General features: G+C 37.6%; 1 long non-coding RNA gene across 1 annotated transcript; it reads right to left on the bottom strand.

Moving 5' to 3' along the window:
- Positions 1-74: 74 nt before the first annotated feature.
- On the bottom strand, positions 75-26456 carry LOC310889974. Its single transcript, XR_014576953.1, has 3 exons — positions 18224-26456; positions 17738-17776; positions 75-8718 (listed from the first exon to the last, which is right to left on the bottom strand). It is a non-coding gene; the product is annotated as an uncharacterized lncRNA (long non-coding RNA).
- Positions 26457-26761: the final 305 nt, after the last annotated feature.

Here is a 26761-nt window from a genome sequence, read left to right as displayed (position 1 = left end):
TTCCTTATATGGAGAGGAGATTTGGGGTGTTCATACTTCTAAAAATTTGCTGCATTAGGAATCTATCAGAAGGAATGTTCGAAATCAGCTGCAACTTTAAGGAAAGATTATGGTTTATCTTTCTGGGTAATTTTATATTCAATATCTTGTTTAAACGTATCAACTCTGCATGTACAAACTCTCAACAGAAGTGTATTTTTCTCATTATATACAAGATAAATCTGTTGGATGAATAGCAGTGTGATATACAAAAATTAACATTTGACCATAATTGACACAATTCTTTATAAATATATGTTATATAAGGTCCTTTCTGCTCAAATCAATACTGACATTATTCCAGAATAAGAAGATAGAATAACTTCAATATAAACCAGTGGTTTTGTGTTGAATATACAGGAGGCTTAGTCCAAAAGACTGAGATTATAATTATTTCTCTGTGGTGCTCTTCCAGCATGAAACTAAACCAGTTAAATATTCACGAATTAAGTCCAAAGAGTGTCAGGTGCCTCACACAGCATCAGCATACACTAATTATATAATTATACTTTTTTTTATTGCTAGTTGCATATTTATATGCATTGAAGTTTCCTGTTGCCGAACAAAAGATGTCGTGATAGCATCTCAGACTTAACATTGAATATATAGTCTAAACTCAGTCTGTGTTACAAGACATTAAATCATTAATTATAATAATCTACAACATTATGTTTGGAATCCTTGGTCTTACATGTCTGCGGCTTTTGATTTATTTATTTTTTCCTTTAAATTGTATTTAACAAATTGAGGTATCAACACAAGATCAGAGAAATTTATTACAAAGCGGGGAAAAGGTACACCTTGTTCACATGCAACTTAGAATTTTATCCTAACCAGCTCTCACAAAAGAAACAGTTGAGCTCTCTTCACATGGAGATCAGGAATGGTGGAAGTGCTATCCACTGCATGTTAGCAAAAAGAAGGCATAAAACTACCTTATGTTGTCTGGATTTGCTTATATACTTGTTTCAGTTTTAACCAGCTGCCCTATATGCTGGCTAACATTTGTTTAAACCATTGTTTTTGACACAGTTTCAGTGTAATCAACCAGTTGGCTGATGTCGCTGTTTTCCTACCACAGACAAGAACTATTACTTCAATTCATCTTCCTATTGAATTTTGAATGCTGCATTGTGCAGTGGAGCCTACATTCCTCCAGGAACACCAAAGTGCACCAAACTAGAATCTTAACAGTCCAGAATCTACTGCATCTCTTTGTATTTCAGCTAAGCTAAGTATGCTGTCCTTACTAATGAGACAGTAATAATAAAGGCTATTCGGTGACTTTTTTTTCTTCCTTTTGTGTTTTGCAAGTGAAGATCAGGAAGATCTTATTTTAATTGTCTTCAAGCTTTGTGAGATAGTTGTCAACATTAAAATAGAAAAGTGCTTGAGTATCTAATGCAGCAGATGCGCAACTTGATTTTTGAAATTACGTAGTCCACGGTAATGACTGACAAACATTAAATATCTGTCATGATTATTGGAAGCCTAATCTATGGAGCTGCTTTATGTTAATCCATACCGCTCGTAACTAGAAAGTTTCACATAGAGCAGAGTTTTTTTGGTTCTTCAGCTAAGATAATGACAATATTCAAAAGAGCATTTGTTAAATTTCTTTTTAAAGAGGGTAGAGAAAGTTGCTGCTGTGTTCATTTGTTTTATCTATCTATACATATATATATACTCACACACATCTTCGTTATGGTTCTCTGACATGCACCCCACCTTGAAGTTATTTAGTGAGGTTTGAGCCAAGCCTTTCTTTTCCTCCAACCACTTTCCTAGGACTTGGGCATTTTTTTGATCTAGGATGTAGGGGTTCTTGAGAATGAGCATGCTGACACTGGTAGAGTTGATTATTGTTGCTATAGTTTTTGAAACATAGGAGTAAAATTGAGTGCTACAGTTGCAAGAGACAAAAGATTAGTGCCAATGGGATTATATTTTAGATATATTAAAAAAAAAAACACTAGATACTAAACTTCATTCCCCTTTCACTAACATACAGAGTGACAGAGTACTCAGAGTACTACAGAACTAGACTTAAACTTAAATTGTACAAGATGATCTGATCAGCTTTAGTTACATTCCTTCAGAAGTGAATGCTTCATTGTTGAACACCAGCTTTTATCCACATGTGGATTTTACCTGTGTTATGACAGGTAAAATTGTTCACAAATACAGAATATATCAAAACAAAAGACAGCAGGTACCATAATTAGTCTTCTGAGTATCCTCAACCATTGATCTGACATTGGAAATCTAAAGTGATTTTCAGGAGTCCAGTGTAAATGCTGAATGAGGTTAGAGATTCATCTTGGTGGTGGTGGATGTAGCTGTGCTGCATACAACTAATCAGATGTTTTCCTGGTAGCGATGTTTGAGAATTCTGGAAGCATCAAAATTCTTCATGGAAGAAAGAAGACTTTAAAGTTCCCAACAAATAAAGCACATTATTTACCCAGTGGAATTTGCATGCATCTAAGATATCTTACAATCTTAAACAGAAACAACAAACAAAATATTAAAGAATCACAAGACGATTGCATGCCAACATTGTAGAGATGCCTTACATAGGTGTTACTTTTGCATTGAGCTGTGTAGATTTGGGAACTTTTTTTTGCAGTTCAGTAGCATCCATTATTATGGAAAGGCTTACACAAAAAAATAGCAAGGCCTAACCTGAAGGTTTACACCTTTAAGGTTTACACCTTTAAGGTTTAGAAGTCTACACGCAGACTTCCACGTATTTGTTATGTGAAGGAGTTCTGGAGGCAGAAATCTGCTACTTGACTAAGTCCTGTCTCAGTTTTATCAAATCATTCTACAGTATCACCAATTTTCTGAGAAAAAAAAAAAAAGGCTTATCTTTCATTCGTTTATTGGGAAACTGCATGTCACAATGAGATCTGGAGTATTTGTGTTACATATGGGTGAATGTGCTTGCTTTTAAGAAAGTTTTGAAGTCGTTACTTTGTGTGCATGCATTTCTGTGTAACTATAGCTTGTTAGAATAGCATGTGGCTTCACACATTCACAACTTTACTACTTTTACTCCTATCAGGTCTACAAGGTATGTGGTACATTTCTTTTATTTTATGCCTCTTACCATGTGGAAGCTTTAATGCATGGGTTTTTGGAAGATTGGCCACTGCAGTACTATAATTTCTGCTTAAAACCAGGAATATTTTGGCTAAATTTTAGAATTTTAGCTCTTTTTTTTTTTTTTTCTTTTACCCTGCATTTGCATTTCCCTCTTCCTGTCATCTTTTGTCATAGGAAAAAAACAAACAAACAAAAAAAACCCATACCAACCAACATTATCTGTCTTGGGAATGCTCGGAAGTACCCTAATCTATATACTATGCTGTCTTTTCTCTTACCTAAACAAAATTAAAATGCTGCAAGTAAATGCTCCCCATCCTATTGCTGAATTCACATACAAATACTTAATATACTCTTTGCAGTATTAGATTTCCTACTAAATGTGGGTGTGTACCTGCGTATGCTTTGATATATTTTGCTTGTGTTGTGAAAAAAATATAAATAAAAATATAAAGGTATTTTAAAGGTTTTTATGGGACACATTATTTTGAAGATAGGGTAGCATTCATATTTCCTATGAATACATTTTTATTAAAAATATTTAAAACTTAAAATTACGATGTTGTAATGGAACCTAAAGACTGTCAGGGACCTAAGAGCACATTTTCAGATTTCTATCTACTATATTCCTTAACTGTGCAGTTTGATGGATAATTTAAAACAATCAGACTATTAAGTGATATTATGAAATGGAAAATTTAATTACCCGTATCTGCAAAGTTTTGTCATGGTAGAGAAGGAAAAGTTAATTTGGACTAGTTTTAGCTTTTACTTGTAATTTCACACCAGGAACTTGTGTAGTTTGTTGTTGCCAGATATACAGACATCTGACCTTACATTTGGTTACTGGGCATGCCAGCATATTTTATTATACCAAAAAGAACAAAACTACAAATAAACCTGAGGTAACCTACAAAATAATTTTAGACAGTCATATGATAAGTTACAGTATGTCTGGCAATGTAGCTTTCTTTGGTAAGTCCTTGTCATCTTCTCCTTACATTCTGAGGAGGATTTTTTTTTTAAGTACTTGACTAATGCTAGAGAGTATCAGCAACAGCAGATTTCTGAAGTAAATGTGTCTACAGTAACTCAACAATAATAACAACAAAAAGGTAAATTATTTTGACATTGTATTGAAAGTTGAATTTCAGTTGGATTTAAAATAAGGATTCTTCTCATCCACATTTATCATGACTGATCATAGAAATGTCCCTGCCTGGAAGCTTTCCTGCACAGAAAATATAAATGAAAACTTTTTGGAGACGTGATTAGAATAAATAGGAAGGCTGTCAGGCCTAAAGAAACTTGAAATTGTGGAACTATTATCTGTAGCTTAAACATTTCGCTTAAAACTATTTCTTGACCTGAATAACAAAACATGACAAATCTGATGTCAGGTTTGTTTTGTTTGTTTGTTTTATTCCCCTCCAGTGGTCTCCGTATATACTGCCATGCACAGATAAAATATAAAAAGTATGGGTCAGTTTGGCTGTTTAAGAAAGTAACTCACTTTACACATGTAGAATTGTAGAATATCCCGAGTTGGAAGGGACCCACAAGGATCATCGAGTTCAACTCCTGGCACCACACAGGTCTACCCAAAAATTCAGACCATGTGACTAAGTGCACAGTCCAAATACTTCTTAAACTCTGACAGGCTTGGTGCCATGACTACATCCCTGGGGAGCCTGTTCCAGTGCGCGACCACCCTCTCGGTGAAGAACCTCTTCCTGATGTCCAGCCTGAACCTCCCCTGTAGCAGCTTGACACCATTCCCTCGGGTCCTGTCACTGGTCACTAAAGGGAATAGATCGGCGCCTGCCCCTCCACTCCCCATCGTGAGGAAGCTGTAGGCCGCGATGAGGTCTCCCCTTGGCCTCCTCTTTTCCAGGCTGAACAGGCCTAGCAACCTCAGCCACTCCTCACGTATCTTTCCCTGTAGGTCCTTCACCATCTTTGTAGCCCACTTTCTCATGTCCTTCAGGGGAGTCAGTGAACGAAGTGACTCCAGTAATCCATCTGGATCTACAGAGGGTTTTCACATAGCAAATTTTGGAATTCAGTGGCAAAGAACTTTTGGGCTTCCCAGACTAATGTAGCTAGCATGTATTCAGTGGTATACATTGCTTGGGGTGTTGCACCTGCCAAACTGTGCATGAAGTTCTGAGGCGACACCTCGGAGTGGTAAAGTTAGTATGTCTGTGGGAGCTCTAGACACTCCTGACTCATCACTGGATACTTTAATATCACATTATGTGTGGAATTGAATTAGTGTAGCACCTAAAAATAAAAGGCAAGAAAAGGTAACAACAGACCAACAGAAAGTTTGTCTATCTTAACTACTAAGTGGAGAATATAAACACATATATGTGTGTTTATTCTGGATACAAACTGTGTCAAGTTCTTGCTTGGATTTGGGGATGTAATTTACACCTAGGATTTTGCTAGTGTATGTGAACTACAGGATCAACCATGTATATACATGTCACTTAGCAAGAAACTTCTAGTTTGTGCATTTTTTGGAGAGCTGGAAATGCTGGATATTTCGGGGCAAAAAAAGAATAAGTAGGATGTTTCTTTTTTCACAGTAGTGATCATCAGCTTTTTAAAAGCCAGTTATCATACTCAGGTACTTACATGTGGCTAAACTTCACAGATTCAAAATTATTTTTTAATATTGCAGAAATATTTAAATGAATATTAAGTATTTTCATATACGTACAGGTTACCTTCCTAAAATATCCCAGTAAAACAGTGGCTTTACAGTACTCGATACAGTAAGTACAATTATTCTTAACAGGTATCACTATAATCAGAAGTAGCAAGGAAGACTCGAAGATACGTTTACCCAGCTATTGCAGATATAAATACTGGAAGATATTTAAATTTTCTGCATTATGTAGAGAAGATGAGAAAATTCTTAGCGTGTCTATCAAGTAAAGCAGTTGTCTTTTAGCCTGCCTTGGATGTCTGTTACAGGAATATGTATGCAAAGTTCTAGTCAGTCTATTGAGATGATTTTTCTAATCAAATGCAGGCTTGTCATTGCTGCCTTCTGCTTTAACCAGCTAAGGGAAGTAAAACATCAAACTGAGAAATACTGTAAATGTAAAATCTGAACAGAACACTTACTACAACCAGTCCCTAATATATTCTCTGATCAGTGCTCGGATGTTTCACCATTTTGGTTTACAGACAATCTGATAAGTTGCTGCCAAGTAGGTGTTTTGTCAAAATTACATAGAGAGCTGCTCAGAAATGAAATGTATTTTTGCTTTCTTCCCCCTCACCCCCACCTGACCACTTTTATTGCCTCATCTGGGGTGTCTGCACAGTGCTTGAGAAAATCTTTTTGAGTGTTAGACATGGCTGGGGAAATGTTGCAGTTGCATGGCCTTTGCGTTGTAGACTGTCTCATTTAGTATTATATTGCATAGGTCATGAGATTTTTAGCTTTATATGGTGCATTTTTTCTCTCTATTTGGCAAGACAGATTTCGAGTTTATTATAGGGGTACTGATAGCAAAGTTCCTTCACCAGTCAACGTCCTGAAGTGTAGACTTTAAACATGTAAAATACCCAAAAATCACAACTGGCATAAGATCAGATTAAAAAAAAAAAAAAAAAAAAGGAACTGAAACACTATAAAAGAAACTATTAAATGTGTTACCACTACAATTAAATATGTTTTCTTTAACACTTTCATAATCCCTGGTTTGCAATCGCTCTTTGCAGCTATACATAGAGCAACTCAGAGGAGAGAATGGTTCGTTTGGCTCAACAGGGAGTAGTGCTAAATAACATCAGTGAAACCATGCAGTAACTAGATTCCACATTTTGTACTTGTGCAAGTGTTATAACTATGTAAATCAAATGATTTAAACAAAATTATTTTTAAGTAACTAAGCTATAAAAAAGCAAAACCTGCCACTGTCAATATAATCCAAATTTTAAAAAGAAAGGTAAATTGGAAACAACTTTGCTGCAGCCCATCACTGTAACTTGTACAGTATCTGCTTCTATGTGAGGTGATGTGAGAACTACCCACCTGTCCACAGTGCAGATATCCACACTTAAACTGGATTCCTTTAATAGCTGGTAGGTTTTGATCCATTTAGCTAGTGTAGAAATCTGAAGAGCTGAGATGCACTGAGCTTCAGAGGTACGTTTTTGTCTACTCCCATAGGCGTGATGTGAATGCTAAGTGTTTATATGTCTCAAAAGAGAGACTAAACAAGCTATTGGGGGGCGGGGGGGAGAGATCATTAAAGGTTATTAAACACATAGAAGCCACCTCCAGCTTAGAAATCCCTTATGCATAAATGACTGGAGGCTGTGAGAATACTCGAAGGTATACGACTCAGCAGGCATCCCTGCAGACCTAGACGGCTGCCTACATTCATTCCCCATCAGAAACAGGACGTGGGCTAGATGGAGCCACGGTAACCACCTTTATGTTCTTATAATCGCTTATATGACTATAAACAGAGACTAGTTAAGCTGCTGCTATCTCCACTGTAAGCATGTCAAGATCAGTCATCAGTACCACTCTTCGTGTCTGAGCGATGATTAATTTTTGATCCGTAAAATATTATCTAACTAACTGAGGGATGTTGAAACTGTCAAAATGACATCACTAGATCTGACTCTCCTTGCCTTGTGCAGCTTAAGCCTGAATTACAGATTTATTTTTATTTTGTCATATCTCAAGTTCCAGGTATTTTCCTGCCGCCCTTAAAAAAGATGGCTGAGGCAGCTGTCCCTGCTACAAAGATGGGCTAGGAAATGCCTTCTTTACCTTTCTTTTTTCTCACACTAGTAGTTTGGTTCAGTAATGAAGTCCTGCCAATGTCTGAAGATTCTACATATTTTCTGACGGAGGCATAGATGCTACGAGTGAACACAACAGGAATGCAGTTAGGTATACTCACTTCTCTGGATGTGACCTCCAAAATAGCATCCTCACTTCCCATCAGTGCCTACCTTCGGATTTCAGACTAAGAAATGTGAGAGAGAAAATGCAGAGCCCATGTTTGAACTTAAACCTTTATCTTCCCAAAGAGCTCCAGGAGAAGAACATGGGAGGCAATACAGGAATCCCATTTCAGGAAGGGGAGATGACAGACCTGAAATATTTTTCAGAGAAAGAGCTGAGATCATTTTCAGTTTCTCCTTTGCCTGCTTTCTATCCGCTGGAAGGCAGGTTATGAGGAAAAGCAGGTAACAAATGCAATTAGCACTGCTGCTGCTGACTTTTACATGTTAGAACAGAGTAGAAAATAATCAGCACCTGGCTCCCCCACTCACCAATCACAGAGTGCACCTTAGGAAATTGTCTCAAAACCAGGTTTCACTTCTTGCCTCCTTTTCCCACACTGCATGATGGCTTATCTTCAAAGCATTCCCATTTCACTATCTTCAGACAATTCTGTTTTGCAGGTGGAAGGCAGCTTTTTGTTTTTCCTCAACTTTGATCATTACCATATGGTCTTTCATATGTGCTCAGGGTCTCTTTCCAGGATCACGATTCATTTTTCTATTCCCGGGCAATTTTTTCTGACAAGGTCTCTACACCAAAAAAAAAAAAAAAAAAAAAAAAAAAAAAAAAAAAAAGAAACAACAACAACAACAACAAAAACTGAGAGACAAAGTGATGTGGTTCTTGGGAGTATTTTGGATTCCAGATAGAAATAGTTGTATGGTGCCAGGGACATATATCTGTGGCCTGGCCTGAGGATGAATGTTATCAGGTATGAAGTCTTATCTCAGAGGAATGTTAACCTAAGACGCAAATATCCATAATAGAAAACAAATGGTGTCACACAAAAATCCAGTTCTTACCGGCGCCTGTTGGGCCTTTTATTCTTTTCCATAGGCATTGCCTTAAAGACTCACAGTCATTCTTTGAATGATGTGGTTATATGTATTCCATCCTGGCGCAACGTTTTTTGGAGTTTGGAATTTCTTTTTTGGCCAGTAGGCTCAGCATCCCACATCTGTGCACTTGAATGACCTTCTCCATCTCCTGAGGGCATAAAATGGCAGTGTAGCCAACCGTCTCATCTGCGATTAGAATTGCTAGTAGTGTCTAGGCACTTAACTCTCTTTATCTGTGGCATATCATTAATCTAGTACTAGGGTAACTCAAGAAGGTTTTATTTTTAGGCTTTATTTTGAATTATTTTTAACCTATCAGAGGCCTGCTGTTTAAGTTGTCAGCAACATAAACAGCTCTCAGTCTTGGCAGCTTGCAAAATATTCTCTGAAAAAAATGAACTAATGTTGGGAAATGTGGATTCATTGAAATCATTGTGATTTATGAGGAAATTCTGGCTTAAGTAAACATGAGTTTTGAAATATTTTGCCGCCCAGGCACTTCAGATCAAATCACTGAACTTGCATAAGATGAGCCAATAGCTGGAAAGTATAATATCTGGGAAGGCACACTCGAGGGACTTGCACCTGCTGCTGCTACATCCCAGGTGAATTCCCAAACTCTAAGGAATTCTAAGGAATTCCTCTCCATTTTCCTGGCCCAACTAATACCTAGTTATCTGTATAGAATAGGACTGCTCCAATCAAGGGACAGAAGCTGGCAATGTGTCTAAATATGGTTAGGGTACTTGTCTCCTATGAGAATGACCTAGGTCAGATTTGGAGCCAGAACTTCAGTATAGATTTGATGTATCCTAGGAAGCTGGTGTGACTATTAGTTGCTCTAGTTTATTTCTCTGTTGCACTTTTTTTTTTTCTTTGCAAGGAACTTCAAAAGCTCCATGTTTTATTTCCAGGCAAGATCCTCAGGGATAATATTTCCCCACCCACTTCTAGTTAATTTAGGGTATCTTCTTTGCCAGATCACAGGCAGAATATGCTGTCTCTCAAATCTCTGCCAAATTTTGGCTTAGAATGAAAAATAATATAATTTCTAATGCCATCCTGCAGAATAGAATTTGCAAACTCTGGATTTCAGAGCATCAACAGGAATCAGTAAAACTAGCTTCAATTTTAGAGAAATCCGTAGGCAGCAATAACCCTGGATCTAAGAATACTTAGTCACGTGCCATTGGGCACATCCTTTTCTCTTGAAGCCAAATTTTGTCTTTGTTATATGCAAGAATTTCTGGCCTGACATCCTGATTCAGAGAATAAAACATTCTGTCATGTCTGGTGGAAGGATCCTGTTACAGTGTATAAGGCTGTTCTCACAACCTTCACCTGTAGTGATGCTGATGATAAAAATTTGCAATCTTATGTTCATCCAAATAAGCGCTCCTCCTATTTCCCTGAGACTCAGGGAGTCTGATCAACTATCAGCTTTTCTTTGTACTTGACAGCAATCCATCCAGCTTCTTAGATGCTCAAAAGAATTGCTGTGTGGTTACTCTGCAGTTACTGAGCACTTCCCTTCTAGCATCAGAGGTGAAATGAATGGGGGCTGTTTTTTGACTCATTAATTTTGTTTATTAAATTGCCTCTGTGTGACTATAGGACCTTCTATGAGTATTTTAATTCTGCTTCTTGAGAACCAATAAAATTCCATTTTACCTTAATACCCAAGCAAAAATTTGTCCTTCAAATATTTGTAAGCCTTCCATGTCAATCATTTAAATACTATAAAAAGGCTTCATATGCTGTATATGTTAGAAGACTTTTTGATGACTTACATCTTACCAAAACATTAACAACCCAATTGAGGTGACTGGTTTTGTTGAAAAAGTAAAAAAGGAAACCATTTTTGCAAGCAGTGCTGCACATTTTCTCCCCAAACTAATCCATATGGATTGCTAACTCAAATACACTATGTTAACAGATAGCTAAATGAGAATCTTCTCCCCAGACAGATAAAGATTTACTCCATAAAAGCTTCTGCAGCTTCTTTTGGAAATACTCCCATCTTTGGAGTATGCACTATACCACCTGTTTATGCATTTATGAAACACTGCTCCCTGCGGGACAAGTCTAGGATGTATGCTTATTTTGATAGAGTGGTACTTTAATCTTCAGTCAGACTCTCAGCAATTACCTCCTGCCACTGAAGTCATGTCCAAGAGTAAAATACATGATACTTTTTTCTCCTTCCTTTGAATTACTTCCACAAATTAACTATTTTTTGTATTGTGAGTGTGTGTGTACACACACACACACGTATTCCATGCCCTGCTATTAAAAAGCTTTTAACAGATTTATAAAGGAAGGAATTAAAAGGCCTTTGGCTTTGATCTGTCCCTTTACACATCCCTGAATGTGATGTGGGGATACCTAAGACTCAAATGAGGAACATGTAACAGCTCTGGATTAAGCATTCTTATGCACAACAGATAAAGATTTGTTGCACAAATAGATTTAATAAAACAGCAACTGTAGGAGAAGAAACAATTTGGTCTCCTTTGAGTGAGTATTTGTGTTTTTCACTGTTGGTCCCTTGCAAATGCTAATCCAGTGATAGGAAAGAGATGCTTACCATCTAGCTAAATAAAGATTGAAATGCTGCTTAATCAAATAAGCTTATGTTCAAATGTTTCCCTGAGGGCATCCAACTGGTTTGATGTCTGCGTACTGTTAACCATTGCTGGGTATTCTCTCTACATCCTATACTGTCTTATCCACATCTGAGCTGTAATTCCAAATATAACTTACTCACTCAGTAACAACTAAGGATATATAGGTGCTTTTTCTTTTAAGGGATCATCACAATTCTGCTCAGGGAATAGATATCCTATTAGCTCCAGCAGGTTGGATCATTGTGGTTTTAGAAAACTGATCCTTTCCTGAATAACTAATCTGTTCTGGCCAGCCAGTATGTTTGTCAGGGAATTCATAATAAATGGGATAAGCACTTTTATTTTAGCCCTATCAGTATTTCTTCCCTTCTAGGAATAATAGGGTTTTCTATTGCTGTGTGCACAGCACTCAAGGTGCACCTTGCTGCGCCATCAAGGTGCAGATGTAAGACCGAGGTGGTTCAGTAGGAGTTCCTCCTCCAAAAATAGCTCATTGACATAAATCTTCTTGTAGAACTAGTGGTTGGCTTTATACATCTGGAAGAAATAAATGAAGTGGCCTATAGTCTCCAAGTGTCAAGCCTGAGGATAGCAGGTGTTGAGCGACATCTTACAAAGCTGAGCAAGGACCCTACTGTAGGCTGTCCAATCTTCTGGGCTGCTTTTGGAACAGTACCAAAAATAGTGATAGGTAAGTTGCAGTAATGCTTTTAATGCCATTTGGCATAGAAGGTTGTGACCCTTAACATCACATCTTCAGCATCACTGTCCAAAGACAAAATCCTGCTATACTGCCAACCTGTGCACACAGTGAAGTCAGAATGGAAACACAGATAAGTGATTATTATATTCCTGCACCATCAGAAGCTAGAACTTACTCTTCCAGCTGATGAACCAGTGAAACAGAGAAGGGCATATGAGTGACTACATTAAAAAATAAAATTAAAAAAAGTAAAAAATAAAGTGTCTGTTGTAAACTGTATGTTCTCAGTATGTTCAATTAAAGGACATATGGAGCAATTGCCTATACTTAATGTTCTTTAGGACAGCAAACCTATTCTAAATAGTTACCGTCACAGAACACCTTGAACTTCAGTCTGCTTCCCACAGGAATAGCTCTAGTCCCACAGAGCAGGACTTTTCATGACTAATGTTCCAGTCAAATTAATTCTTTCTTGAACTGAGGTGCCTGCTTGGGGATTCAGTCCTGCCTTTGGATTTCAGACACAGTTCTTTTTTCAGTCTTTCCCAAAGCAAATTAAAAATCTTAGATTTGACAATTATTTGGTGAGATTGAAGGGCTAAGGAACAATCTCAGCTAACCACAAATTCCACAATTGTCTACAAAACTATCTGCTCTGACTGCCCTAAATATGTAACTATGGCACTTCCCCATGAAACTTCAAAATCCTATATAAAAGTTTCTGCCACTCTGTATCTAACCCAAAACTTTCAGCATAAAGACAAAAAAAAATTGTCAGGGAGGATAATATGCAAGAATGAAGTAGGAAAAAAATAAAGATGTCATGAACATCCCTACCACAGCCTTAGCAGTAACGGGGCATTTGTTTAAAGAAAATGCGTAGGGGATTCTAGAAAATGAACACTACTTGATACCACAAAGAAAGGCAGAAAACAGAAAAGACTCTGTCAACAGTCTGCCAACACATGCTGAACCTGGGAGAGGAATGCATATTGTACTTAGTGGTCATGCTTAATATTGTATTATACTTAATAATGGACTTAACTTGATTGACCTGGGCAGTCAGGGTTTTCCTAAACAACTGAGCAGGGCCGAAAAGGTTTTTGTCCAGCATAAAAAAATACCAATGATTTCTGCCCCAATATCCCATCACTTTCTGCAGCCATTCTCTAATGCTTCAAAAGAAAGTAACCCTGCCTACCCTCATTCCCCAAAAGCCAAATTATGCACTGAGGGAAAATGTAAATCCTTCTGGCCCCTGCAGGTAAACAGCTGGCAGGATTAAAGTATTTAAAATACAGTGCAAAATACATATATGGAAATTCAGTCTCCTTTCAAGCCTCCGTTACAGATACAAGAAGTTAACCACCCCAAGATACAAATCACAAGTTTTAATTTTCAACATCAGAATGACTTCTATCCTGGCATCAAATCCCACTTACACACTTGTGAGTTGCTCTCATGAAAAATTATATTCCTTGTGATCCTTACGGCGTTTCAAATACCAGTCCAGAATGGCTTACCTCTGAAATACTGATTTTTCTATTCCAGTTGCCTTACTAATTTGGCCTATAACCAGTTCATACACCTATTTAGCCAATAATTCCTCTCTGGTAAGTGTTTTCTGTTTTAATACTACTACTAATAATAATAATAAAACTATCAGATTACTTTTCAGCATTTGATTACTAAACACATTGATCACTTTCTATCTCATTCTTTTTCCATTTCCCAAATTGTTACAATAGCCATTTCTGTCTTAAACTATTCCTTTTGTAACATAAGTGGTAATCAATGGACATACTCTAAACAAAGCCTTATCTTGCCTTGGATGCTGTCCACTTTCAGAGCACTAATAATCTCATGGCAGAGCATAGTTTTCTTCAATATTATTAAGACAGCTACTCTAACAGAGAGCTACAAGATAAGCAGGACCAAGTTGAGCATACCCAATTTTAACTGCTGGCAATATTTCTTTTGACAAGAGTATTCTCTATAGCTTTGTCTCCAGGTGTTGTTAGAAGATAAGTGTATCTATAAAACTTATTTTGTTTTACAGGGCCATACATAAAGAATGAGCCTCTTCCAATACTGAAAGTACATTTCAGTCTGAAGACAAAAGGGAAGGCTTAACTGAAGGTTTCTGTTCAACCAGTTTGCTTCCAACTATAAATACTGTCCAACGCAAAGCCAAAAAGATTATTTGAAATAGGAGTGGAAATTGGTTTGTTGTTATTAGAGTTGGTGATGCTCTGGAGGTGAAGGAATGTGTTACTGCAGTTAACTCACACCAGCACTTGATAATGTAAGTATAAGACATCACAGTCAAATAATTTTCTCAGAAGTAGGAAACGTATAAAAGTTGGCAGTGGCTTACCAGCCAGACTCTGAACTTTGCTTGTAAGGAACCTGGGATATCAGTCTGATCAAATGGAAACACTGAAAATTTCAGATAAACACTGGGAAAAAAGAAACTTGTGCTCTGAATTTTGTTGTTGTTGTTTTCAAGGAAAATTTCAGATAAACACTGTTAATTCATTAACAAGTAAATTGTAATCAAACATGAAGTTGATTAATCCAGTAGTTTTTAATTGTCTTCTGATGGTTTAGAAACTCTTTCAGTTTCAATATATTTTGATACATGAGACATTTCCATGGAACTAGATTAGACTAACAGAAACTTATCTTAAAACAGAGAAATGTGAAGCATTAGAAACTGAGGATAAATCTCTCTTTTCAGTTTCTTTTTTTTTTTTTTTTTTTAAAGAGAAATCTATCATCAGGTGGCCTAAAAATGTTATCACCTCCCCCTACATACTTTGTCTTACGTATAAACTTTAAAACAACAAGGAAAAGTCAGCTGACTATAGTCAACAAATAACAAATGGGAGTTGTTTTCTTACTAGAATGACAGTGCCCGTGGTGGTGATTGTACTACTATTATTTACCTTCCATTTGCAACACAGCTTGCTAATCTGGTGGTTATTTGTGTGTAGTCACAAATAAGATAGATGAAGGAGAAAGGGAAGTTATTCATTAAGATTGGAGACTGCAATGTGACAATGGTCAATGTATATCAGGATTGCAACAAATGCTGATTTGCTAAGCCCAAACTGTTTAGGAAAGGCAATGTGTTAAGATATTCTTTAGATAGCTTTGCTTTTCTGTTCCTCATTTAAGGACTGACAAACTAAGTTTTTATAACAAAAAGTGTAAACTTTTATTGAAATTACATTCCCTTGTCATGAAACTAAACGAATTGTAATTTAACTTTACAGATTAAAAAAAAAAAAAAAAAAAAAAAACCACCATAGATAAATGTGTAGAGTTGAATGAAATTAATATTAACAACTCAGTTAAATCATTAGACTAACTTTTTCCAGTGGATCAAAATTTTCTTTTCTTCTACAACAGTGACAATAACAGTTTCTTCTAAAAGAAGCAAAGAATGTAAACAAAGTTCATTTTTAAAAATTTTCAACAGAATTCAAGCAAACAATTTTTGTCCAGGTACCAAACAGAGTATGAGTTTTACATGAAATTCCTAAGTCCTGTGGCAAAATTTATCCTTTGAGGTTGCTGGTTCTTAAAAACTGGCAACAGAGATATGCTGAATAGATTATTGTGTAGCACGTAACTATTTTAATTAGACAGCTGCTTTACTAAAACAGCTTTCAAGAACAAGTCCTTCAAATACATTGCAGTGTAATTACTAGAGGATGTTTTGCACTGGGGGAGATACCAGATGATACATATATATACAAGTGTATATATATATCTTAGATGAGGGAAGGGGCAAGGGAAGTGTGTGAAGAGCTGAAGCTTGGCTACGGACACAAGAATTTCCCTTCTGTTCTAGCATTAAAGTAGGTTTAGCATTTGTTCTAGCATTAAAGTGGATTTGGAAACTACTGATCAATCAGATGGTATTAGCAACACGCATGTGTGTGTGTGATCAAAAAATTGTATCAAGGAATTAAATGTTTGGTTACCGTGGATGTGAGGTGCTAAACTTTGTCTCATGGTACTGACACCAGGCACTCTGAAGAGCAAGCTGAAGGACTCCAGAAGTGAGAAAAAGTATAGATGAAATCACCAAACCAGGCTTTGCATAGTTGATTCATTGCTGAATTATAAAGTTGCTGCTGTTGTTTTTTGAACATGCTGTCTTGAAGAGCATCCATATCTGGTGAACTAGAATTTACTGTGATGGCTGCACTGCAAGTGCAATCATCACAGTAAATTCTGTTGCTCTTGCATCACTTTCACAAAAAGCATCTGGCCTAAACAGCCAAGGCAGGTCTGCCTTTCAAAACACAGCACCAGCAAGCATTTCTTTCTACGTGGCATTAAAAATGTAGTTGTTGGTGCCATGAACCCATGATAGCGGGCCAGGAAGTCACAGACCAGAAAAAATGGTGTAATGCTATACTAGTGAATACACCCTGTGAGTGCGGTCTCCACTACTATGAACAGGCACAACCTTTCAACCTCATGTGGTAAGCCAGTAAGGGTATGACTCCATTGCCTGAATTCTCTTATCACAATGGATGTTATTTTTCAAATAAGATCTAGAATTTAAAGCTTTTTGGCTGATTTAGAAAACTAAACAGATTTTATCTTAAAGCAAGTAAGCAAACTAACAAAACGACACCCCCGAAACCAACCAAACAAACAAACCAAAGGATGTTAACTCAACTGAGTTCTGCCTGCCTCTGTGTTCTTTCCCATTTGGTATCTTACGCTGCTGGGTGTATCTAGTGCTGAGCTCCTCACTGATACCTGTCTGTCAAGGTGTAGCAGAACCTCAGGATGGATGGAGTGATGATAAACTGATCAATCTGGATATGTTTCATTCTTAATGTGAAAGAATACCGATGTGCAGTAGCTGTCTGTGGGGATTTCAATGGCTGTCCCTTGGCTTGCAGAGGTGAGCATGCAGCAGCTTGCACTGCTCTTGGAAAGGGGTACATAGGAAGAAGTTACAAGGTAACGGACATTTTTCTTAAGCTCCAATGTATAATAACAAATTACTCTTATCTTGTAACTATTATCCTGATAATGAATAATTTGCACTATTCTTGTTTTTTACACTATCGCTCTTTAAACCCTCCACTGCCTCACATACATGCAACATGGAGTCTCTCTCACACCTCAGCTATAAAATTTTGTGTTAAGTTCCCTGAGACTGCACAGCACCATTACAGCGAAGGTCCTGTCACATTTTCTGGTATTAAAATCTACTGTCTCAGAAAATAGCAAACCTGCTGCCAAAAATGTCTTTGCAAACATGCTTACCCTTTGGTCAGACTATGTGTGCATAACAAAGCAGGCATGTGTACCAATGAGGAAGAAGGACAATGATCAGAACACAAAATACCTTTGGCAGCAGGTGCCAGGGGAATTTCTTTGTCATCCTCTGGAAAAAAAAAAAAAGAAAAAAGAAAAAAGACATACAATTCAGGTCTATCATTTTAGCTACTCTGCTGCTACATTACTACTTTACTGTAGGTAAGTTATGATTTCAAAGTCAGACGTTGAAACTTTTGCTACGTGTGTAGAATACGAATCCTGTGCAGGTGCTTGAACACATCAGAAGTCCCCAGCTAGAGTGACATGGAGAATTCCACTTTACTGAGAGAGTAGTGTCAATATACTCTTCTATTAGAAAGTACGTCCAACATAAAAATTGAGGTTTTTCATGGTTTCTGGCTCCTGTAATGCAATATATAGCAGTTGCTCTGAAACCCCAGAGGCTGTAGCTTTGAGTTGTCTTTCTTTTATTACTTTGCACGAGCTCTCTTTTAAAACTGAGAGGGGAGGACGGGTTAGAAATGTAAACATAAAACAAAGTGATCAATGATACCTATATGGAAAAATCCATTTTCAAAACCAGTCTTCAGTTTTTTTCTCCCAGCATTAGACAGCAGCCAGACTATGCTTGTTTTTGTACATTCTGTGGTCCACAGCAGCTCCTGTTTGCATCACTGTTATAGTGGAATAACAGAAAATGTAACCATTTCTGTATAGGCTGACAAACAATATTTTAAAGCCTCTAAACTATAACTGAATATATGTATATAAATCAGCTGCAGTAACTGGAATGGAGCTAAGAACAATAAAACAGTTTATGAAAAAATCACAAATATTTTTGAAATTTGATAATAAAAGGATTTTCAAATCCTGTTGAGTATAAGGTTGGAGAGATTTAGAAGTCTACTAGACATTCCACTTTATTTTCCTACCTTTTGTCTGCTAGATCTAGATTTTTTTTCAATAAAATTACACACACTTTCTCAGAGTTCATTCCTGAGTTACTACCCAAACAGAGATAAAAGCTGCTCTAGAGCAGTTATTTATTATGTTACTTTATGCCACTTGAGAAAAAAAGAAAAAAGAAAAAAAAAAAGAAAAAAAATTATTACTTGCTCAGGTAGACTCACGACTTCTAATTTTTCTATTTGAAGTTGCAAAGTATGCTCAGTTTACCTTCCTTTACACTGTAAGTGTATGAAAGTCAGGGCTCAACTTCCTCTGAGCTTCTCCACAAGAAAAGAAATGTTCTTGGAACATGTTGCTCTAAGTATCATTGCGAGAACATGATGATTCCCCCTATAAATAAGTATTAACAGTGTCACAGTGTTCCTAAATATTTTCCTCTGCCAGAAGTTTACTTACATTTTCCTGACAATGACACGGGAAACATTGCTGAATTTAATAAATAGCTAGATAAGATGTTAAACATACCAATGTTGGCCCTACTTATATTTATTTGTGAGTCAGTCTGGTCTAAGGTATGATTACTGGCAATTATTTAGAACATCACTTATTCTAGTCATATACATTAGATAGTAACTTAATAATGTTATCAGGAAAACACGTCTGAATCTGTTGATCCAGTGAAGTCTGATTCTTTTAGGAAACACTAGAAGAGGAGAGAGAATAAAGTAGCAATGTAGTTCTTTCCAGGCTGGTTTTGTGCTTCTGGAAAAAATAGTGCAGGTTTCAAAAGACCATTTTGATGAAAGCAAGATCTTTTTCAGTTCACAGATTGCAGTTTTAGATTAAATAAATATATATATAGTTAACCTTCATGTCTGAATTATGCTGTAAATAAAAAAATTAAAGAAGAAGGAAGTAAAAGAAGAGTGGAAGAAAGTTAAACAGAGGCAGGAATGTAATGAACTTTTTTTTCATGACCTTTGGAATTTCTGGTTGTTTTTCATTATACAACACTGAGACTATCCAGGAAGATAAACTGGTGGAAATGGAACATATTACACTCTGTGGAAAGGAGCTGTTTCAAAGAGAATGACCACATCTGAGCACTGACACTTATGTGGAGATGATGTCAAAGCCACCCCCCTACCACCTTCTTTTCTTTTTTAAGGGGAGATTTTGCATGGAAATTCAGAAACAAATTTGGTTCCAAAATATACTGCTATCCTATAGGATTACCCAGAAGTACCACTGAGGTTACAAGTCATGAAGATCTTCTGGCCTTAATTAGCATGGCCTAGCAGGCACAAACAAAATGTCCCAAACCCTGTGTTTAGCATATAGCTGTAAAAATGAAGCTGAAGAAGCAAAGAAATATAACTCCAATGACTGAAAGGAAGGGCATTGGAGCCTAAAGCTCATGGCACATGATGAAAGATTGAATGGAAATGGCAATGTGAGCAGACTGAGCAATTAGCGGTACAGAAGTACTTATGACTATAGAAAGGTGTGTGGCATAAAGTGAGTATAGATGCTGTAAGGGCTACAGAACAGATCGGTTATCTTAAGAGGGCATGCAGAACCAGGCAGTCAAAACAAGAAATAAATAGATACAACAGGAGGGAAAAAAAAAGTGTGAGGAAAGGACATGAGTTATGAAGTTAGAAAATGGAAAGAAAGAGGAAGGTGGGAGAACAATTTTATTTTTGAAGGAAGAAATATTGATATAAGTTTATTTTTCAGTACGGGATGGGGAGGCAGTTTGAAAGGGGAGAGTATGGTGGAGACTGTGCATGGGAAAAGAAACAGCAGAGAGATATTTAGGGAGACATTTTAAGGTCATTCAATTCTGTATATTGGCAGTAATCCATTGTGGAGAACAGACAGCTACTGTAGTTGTTAGTAAAGATAAATGTCATTGAATTATAGATGAACATAATGGAAAAACTTCATGTCTAGCCATTGTGTAAAATTAGGAGTGGGACATACTGGCTGTGTGGGCCTGGTGAATGCCAGGTGCGTGGGTGAGTAGTGAGCATGGGGAAAGGGTGTCCTATTCAAGTGGGCTATTCAGCTCTTACACTAGCACTGTAATGTCATTATTTTTTCCTGCTCTGACTTCTGAGTACAAACCAAAGAATAGTAAACATGAAGTACATTGGTGACTATCTCAGCACGTCCATATGTTTCTGCCTGCATGTTCAACAAAACAGTGGGGGGGGGGAGAGGCTTGACTGAAATCAGATGATTGTTCATAAAGACCTCTGCTATCACACCTGCTAACGAAACTGCACCACACCAGTTCACAACAGACAACAGGCTACCACAGATCCAAGCAGTCAATTAGAGATTAAACCTGGTTTAATATTAAAGTCTTTATCTCTTCTGACATAGACAAATTCTCCCTACCTAAATTCAGTATTTAATAGGTTAATGTTGGTTTGCCAAATCTAGAAATCTTCAGCCTTCCTCATGAAAGTATTAAGTCTTTAAGCCTGTTTGTGCTCTTAGATGTACCAAACTCTTCATGTCTCCTTCTTTCATGGCATAGCAGGTCTCCCTTTTGCTTTTATACTGAACAGTGGTATTTGGCTCTTGCAGCCAGCACAGTAGCTAAGGGGTATTTATTGTTTTATATATTGTTTTATGAAGCATCTTTTCCCTTCACCCAGTGCAGTCTGAACAAAGTCAGGGTGGTGGTGTTGCTCCCACTAGTCCCATGCAATACACCTATTGTTTTTTAAGTATCCATTTTGGCTTTTCTCAGCTTTGGCTGCTTTTCCCCCCCAGTATTCTGTACATCACTCCATTTGTCCTTCTGCATGCGCATTTGATAATGACACAACTGCTTTTCCAATAACCTGCTTCCTCTGTCACAACCATTAAAGGTGTTAATAGCCCATTTGCTGAAGATTGTGCTGTCTGCATACAAAATTAACTAAGTTTACACAGACTGCCAACCAGGCAGTGTTGTACAGTATCGGGAGAGTGACCAATTTATTTATATCGGTAAAAATTCAGTGGAACTACTCAGCCAGGGGACTTATAAAGAGCCAGAGCAGAATGCTATGCACAGTTAGCCACCAAAAGCAGCTGTCTAGAAAAATGATGAAGGCCTATTATCTCCACGCTTAGCCTAAGAAACTATGTATGTTGAAACATATTAACTGCTGGCATACTTAAGCAGAAATTGAAAAATGTATTTTAAAATGCAATTTTTGCATGTTTAAATAAAATACGTATAGTAAGACAGTAGCTAACAAGGAGAAACTAGAAGTGATTTAGATAACATTAATAAAAGAACTCTTCATAAAATGCTTAAAAGATAAAAAAGAAAAAAAAAAAAACTGTTTGCAAGTGAATTGCTGAGAACAGATTTCGCTCTCTAACCTGCAAGGTGAGATCTGGTGGAAACACTCAAAGCACATCCAAGGCTGCAGGCTCTGGTCTCCTGGAGACGAACCATTGTCATCATCTCCTGATAATCCTGATAATCTCACCCCGAGGCTCATCAACTCAGGTGTTGGAGACTTGAGATCATTTTAGTTTGCAGCCTCTGACCATTTCTGGCTTTGATCATGCCTGAAAATGAGGAAGAGAATACCAATATATTAATTGTATCAGAGCACACACTGGACTTCCTTTCATCATAATTCTCACTCTCTAATTTATAGAATCATAGAATCATAGAATATCCCGAGTTGGAAGGGACCCATAAGGATCATCAAGTCCAACTCCTGGCACCGCACAGGTCTACCCAAAATTTTAGACCACATGACTCAGTGCACAGTCCAATCGCTTCTTAAATTCAGACAGGCTTGGTGCAGTGACTGCTTCACTGGGGAGCCTGTTCCAGTGTGCAACCACCCTCTCGGTGAAGAACCTCTTCCTGATGTCCAGCCTAAACCTTCCCTGCCTTAGCTTAACGCCATTCCCACGGGTCCTGTCACTGGTGATTAAGGAGAATAGGTCAGCGCCTGCCTCTCCACTGCCTTTTGTGAGGAAGTTGTAGACTGCGATTAGGTCTCCCCTTGGCCTCCTCTTCTCCAGGCTGAACAGGCCCAGTGACCTCAGCCGCTCCTCATATGTCTTCCCCTCCAGGCCCTTCACCATCTTTGTAGCCCTCCTCTGGACACTCTCCAACAGTTTCATGTCCTTTTTGTACTGTGGTGCCCAGAACTGCACACAGTACTCGAGGTGAGGCCGCACCAGCGCAGAGTAGAGTGGAAGACTATGGTAGAAACTAATCCACAGTCCCTATATCTGCTATCATTAGAAATCCAAACATCACTTGTAGAGAGAGGAACATAAGAGGTTTCTTGAGCAAAAATAATACACATCAGCATCACAAATAAAATCACAAAACAGGAAAAAGGGGGAGGTGGAGAGAGAGAGATGCCACCTCTGCCTAGGGGAATTCCTTATCTGTAAGCTGCAAGACAGAAGACTATCCAATGAGCTATCACTCCGTGATGGTATCTATCCATATCACCTTCCCAAGACATTTGACTTGAGATTCAGTCTACATGGATCATTGGTTTCACAGCTCCAACTGTTAGGCTCACGTGTCTAGCTTCTCAGAGCTGGACTTTACCTCCACCATAGTTTCCTCCCTCTCAACACCACACCCTCTCCAGTATCATCCTCAGGCTGCCATCCCTACGAAATGAAGGAAAGAGGCCTCTTTCCTTTCAAACAGACCCATCCTCTCATATCAGAGGAACACAGTCACTTGGCTCCTGTTCCAACGTGTATTATCACTTATCCCTGCCATGTGCACTTCACAATCTGTGCCACTTTCCGGCCACTCAGCCACCCTCTGCTTCTATGATTCAACTTCTGAAGGTTGCCGCCAGCCTGAACGCCTCCTCTGTGACAGCTACACAACGTGTTCTGCACACTGCAGGAACCACCCAGGGCAAGAACGAATTATACCTCTGTGTCATGGTCAGATTCTTGATCTCACCTGATGCAACCAACTCAACTGTAACTGGCAAAAATTTACCCCTAAGTGAAGGAAAGCATAACTGCCTCCCTCTTCTAAGCTAACATTATTGAAAACACAGCTCGTTCCCCAAACCTGGAAGACCTGGAAGAGAGAACTTTATTATATGGTCTGTCTATAGAAGATAAACACACCTGCTATTTCCCTCCTTCTTGTACAAGTGTTCAAAACTGTTCCATCTTGGAAGAAATCCCTGCCTGTCTCTTCTCTAGCCACCTAAATATCAGCCTGCAGCTAAGACAAAGTCTACCCTGGGCTCCATCCAGCCCTACATGCTGCCCCACCTATTGGGGGTACGACAAGAGCTGTTCCCAAACACGACCCTGGCACTGCAGGGGTTAATGGGGGCGATGGGGAGGGGAGGGGGTGAGCCAAAAGAAAATAGCCCACACTCTTCCCAGCTTGTTTGATGGAGATGCGACCTGGCAGCATTGAAAAGCTTCAAGATTAATGGAGAAAAGGCGGAATCTGACAGCTTTTCCGCTGGTTTCACTCCTCCTGGGTGGGCCGATTGCTCTTGAATGTCACTTGCTACTTAATCTTGTGTATCTGAAACAGACTGACGTGTTTGGGGAGCCCCGCTTGCTCTGTATAGACATCAATTGGGAAGGCAGATAAAAGGAAACTGCATTGAATTACTCTCTTATGCCTTTTATAGAGCACTTTCTGACTACAAAATAATTAGTAGCCCCATCCAATGAAACCCGTCGTGGTTAGGATACTCTTTAAACACCAAAAGTGAGGAGGAGCAAGTATCCCTTACTCTCCTCCAGCTGCTTCCCAGAGCATGAAACCGAGACATGTTTATACTCCAATGGAAACATCGCTAGATAATATTGTCATTTAATATCACCTCACTGTCTGTGAGATGCTTGTGTTGATTTTTTTCTTTGAATTGATTGATTTCTGTTTGCAAGATGAAGATTCGTTGGAGAGTTAACAATTTATGTGTTATATACTTTCCCTGCCGAGCAGAAAAAAAAACCTTACGTACTCTTTAAAAATGCAATACATCTCCCACTCAGCGAACATGATGCATTTTCCCTTGTAGTATATAAAGGGGGGCATGGGAGACAAAAACTTAAGGCTTTTTTCTCCATCTGCAGTGCAATCATATGGTGACTGTCTTGGAAAAGACATCTGATTCTTTTTTTAATCCCAGAATTTCAAGTCGAATTCTTCCTTATCTTTCATCCATGTTGTACCATCTACGGCAACCTAGAGATAGTAGCAAACAGAAATAGCAGCCCACAATAGTTTGTGAAATTTGCTTCATATCCCCAACTGAATGCTAGAAATATGAATTTCCTCCTTTTTATTAAAAAAAAAAAAAAGATTATTTCTCGTTATACTAGTGACATAACACAGCTAATCAGTCTACAATCAAAAACCCAAGCAGAACTCCAACAGTCTGGGAGTTAACATTTGAAAACACTGGAAGTTAACATTTGAACCTTCGAAGCATCTAAATAATAAGGTGTGCTTTGATGCCGTACAGATTAGCTTCTCTCTCATGATAGAAAATTGTCTACAATAGATAACACTTAGCCAACTTGACACAGGATGTATCTATTATAAAGTATTCTAATATTTTCTTTTTCAAAAAAAAAAAATCACGTTTGAAAAGCTTAAACTGTATCATGCAAACTTCTAGCAAGAAATAATGTCCCAGAAAAAACACCAATGCTGCTATTGTGGCACCCAAATACTTAAATACTGGCACCTAAAAAACAGATACTATGAGATGACTGTGCCCTCACCAATTATGTAGACCTATTCAGTTTGGGAAAAAAAAAAAAAAAGAGAGAGAGAGAAAAAGAGCTCCATTCTGTGCATTTTTTAAAGCATTTTTCCTCAGATCTAAGTGGCACTTTAAAGGAAGAAAATGTGATTTTACACAAAGACTTGTAACAAGCTATGGGAATAGCAGCCATTTCATTGGTTTGTTGTTGTTGTTAGTTTTTTTCACTCAACTAATTTTTATGCCTTTTAGAGGAAGACAGAAGATATAACCTGAATGATGAATCACTTCTGTGGAAGTGTTATTTTATTTATTTATTACTATTTTTAATAAGGAAATTCTCAGACACTTTACAGCTTTTAAATGAGCAGCTGTTATTTTCTGATTGTTTTTTGTTTCAGCAAAGCTGCAGGGAAGGGCTAGCAACTTAATCTCACTAAGTGTACAATTTATGTCAATGGTTTAAAAAAAATCATTTACAGAATGTTTTAAAATTTGGTTTATTTAATAAACTTGACAAACTCCAACTGTTGAATATTTTTTTGCGTTGGGCTTATAACTGTATTTTAATAAATGAAGTGTAATTAAAAGTATACACATCAACACAGACCATATGAGATTTCTTACAGTTCAGATTGTTAATTTCCCATTTGATCTTTAAGATTGTTTCATGTATTTCTCAGCATTACTCCTTTAGCAAAATGCAGAGAATGTAAAAGAGAATAAGCAAGCCTGTGTAAGATGATTTATAGGAAATGGATTCTTTTATCAATGTATGCTCATTTGAAACGCATCAGAAATGAGCAAAGAAACACTAATGAAAAAAAAAAAGCTATTAGGACATTTTTATAATATTATGCATTATGAAAAAACACATCCCAGAAATTAAAGGGTCCTCACATCACTCTCCCTCCCCCAGCAGGAAGAGATTTGCACTGTTAAAAAATACAGAGGGCTTTAAAGACATTTACTAAATTTTGTTGAAACCACTTAAACAAAATTCTTTCTGTTGATGCAGTCCAACCAAATATATATTGTACTTGTCAGAATAAATCTTAATCTTTCTATATTTGGCTTTGTTTGCTAAACTTGCTTGAGGCTTTCAAGAGCAGTGGTCAAATTCTACACACACATTTAACTTCATCCGTTAAGTTCCTGAGACTTTGGCAAAAATGAAGGTGAGCATGTGCACAAGAGCCAGATCTTACAAGTAAAATGTCCTAAACTATGTTAGAATTTCCATTCTTTTTAAGGGTTGGGAGTAACAGGCAATTTCTGTTAATTAAATGGATATGATTTTCCCTGGAGAAATTATTGTTTGTTGACATTATACCAATGTTTTATCAAAGTAAGAGCAGGAGATGCAGCCAAACCTTAGGCAATATATACAAAACAACTGTTTGCTGTTGCATTAGGATACTAAAGGGAATTTCTTATCT

The sequence above is a fragment of the Anser anser genome (genome assembly GCF_964211835.1).
Source record: "Anser anser genome assembly, chromosome: Z".
Classification (NCBI taxonomy): Eukaryota; Metazoa; Chordata; class Aves; order Anseriformes; family Anatidae; genus Anser; species Anser anser.
The sequence above is the reverse complement of the archived record's forward strand: the minus strand, read 5'-3'. Positions and strand labels throughout refer to the sequence as shown.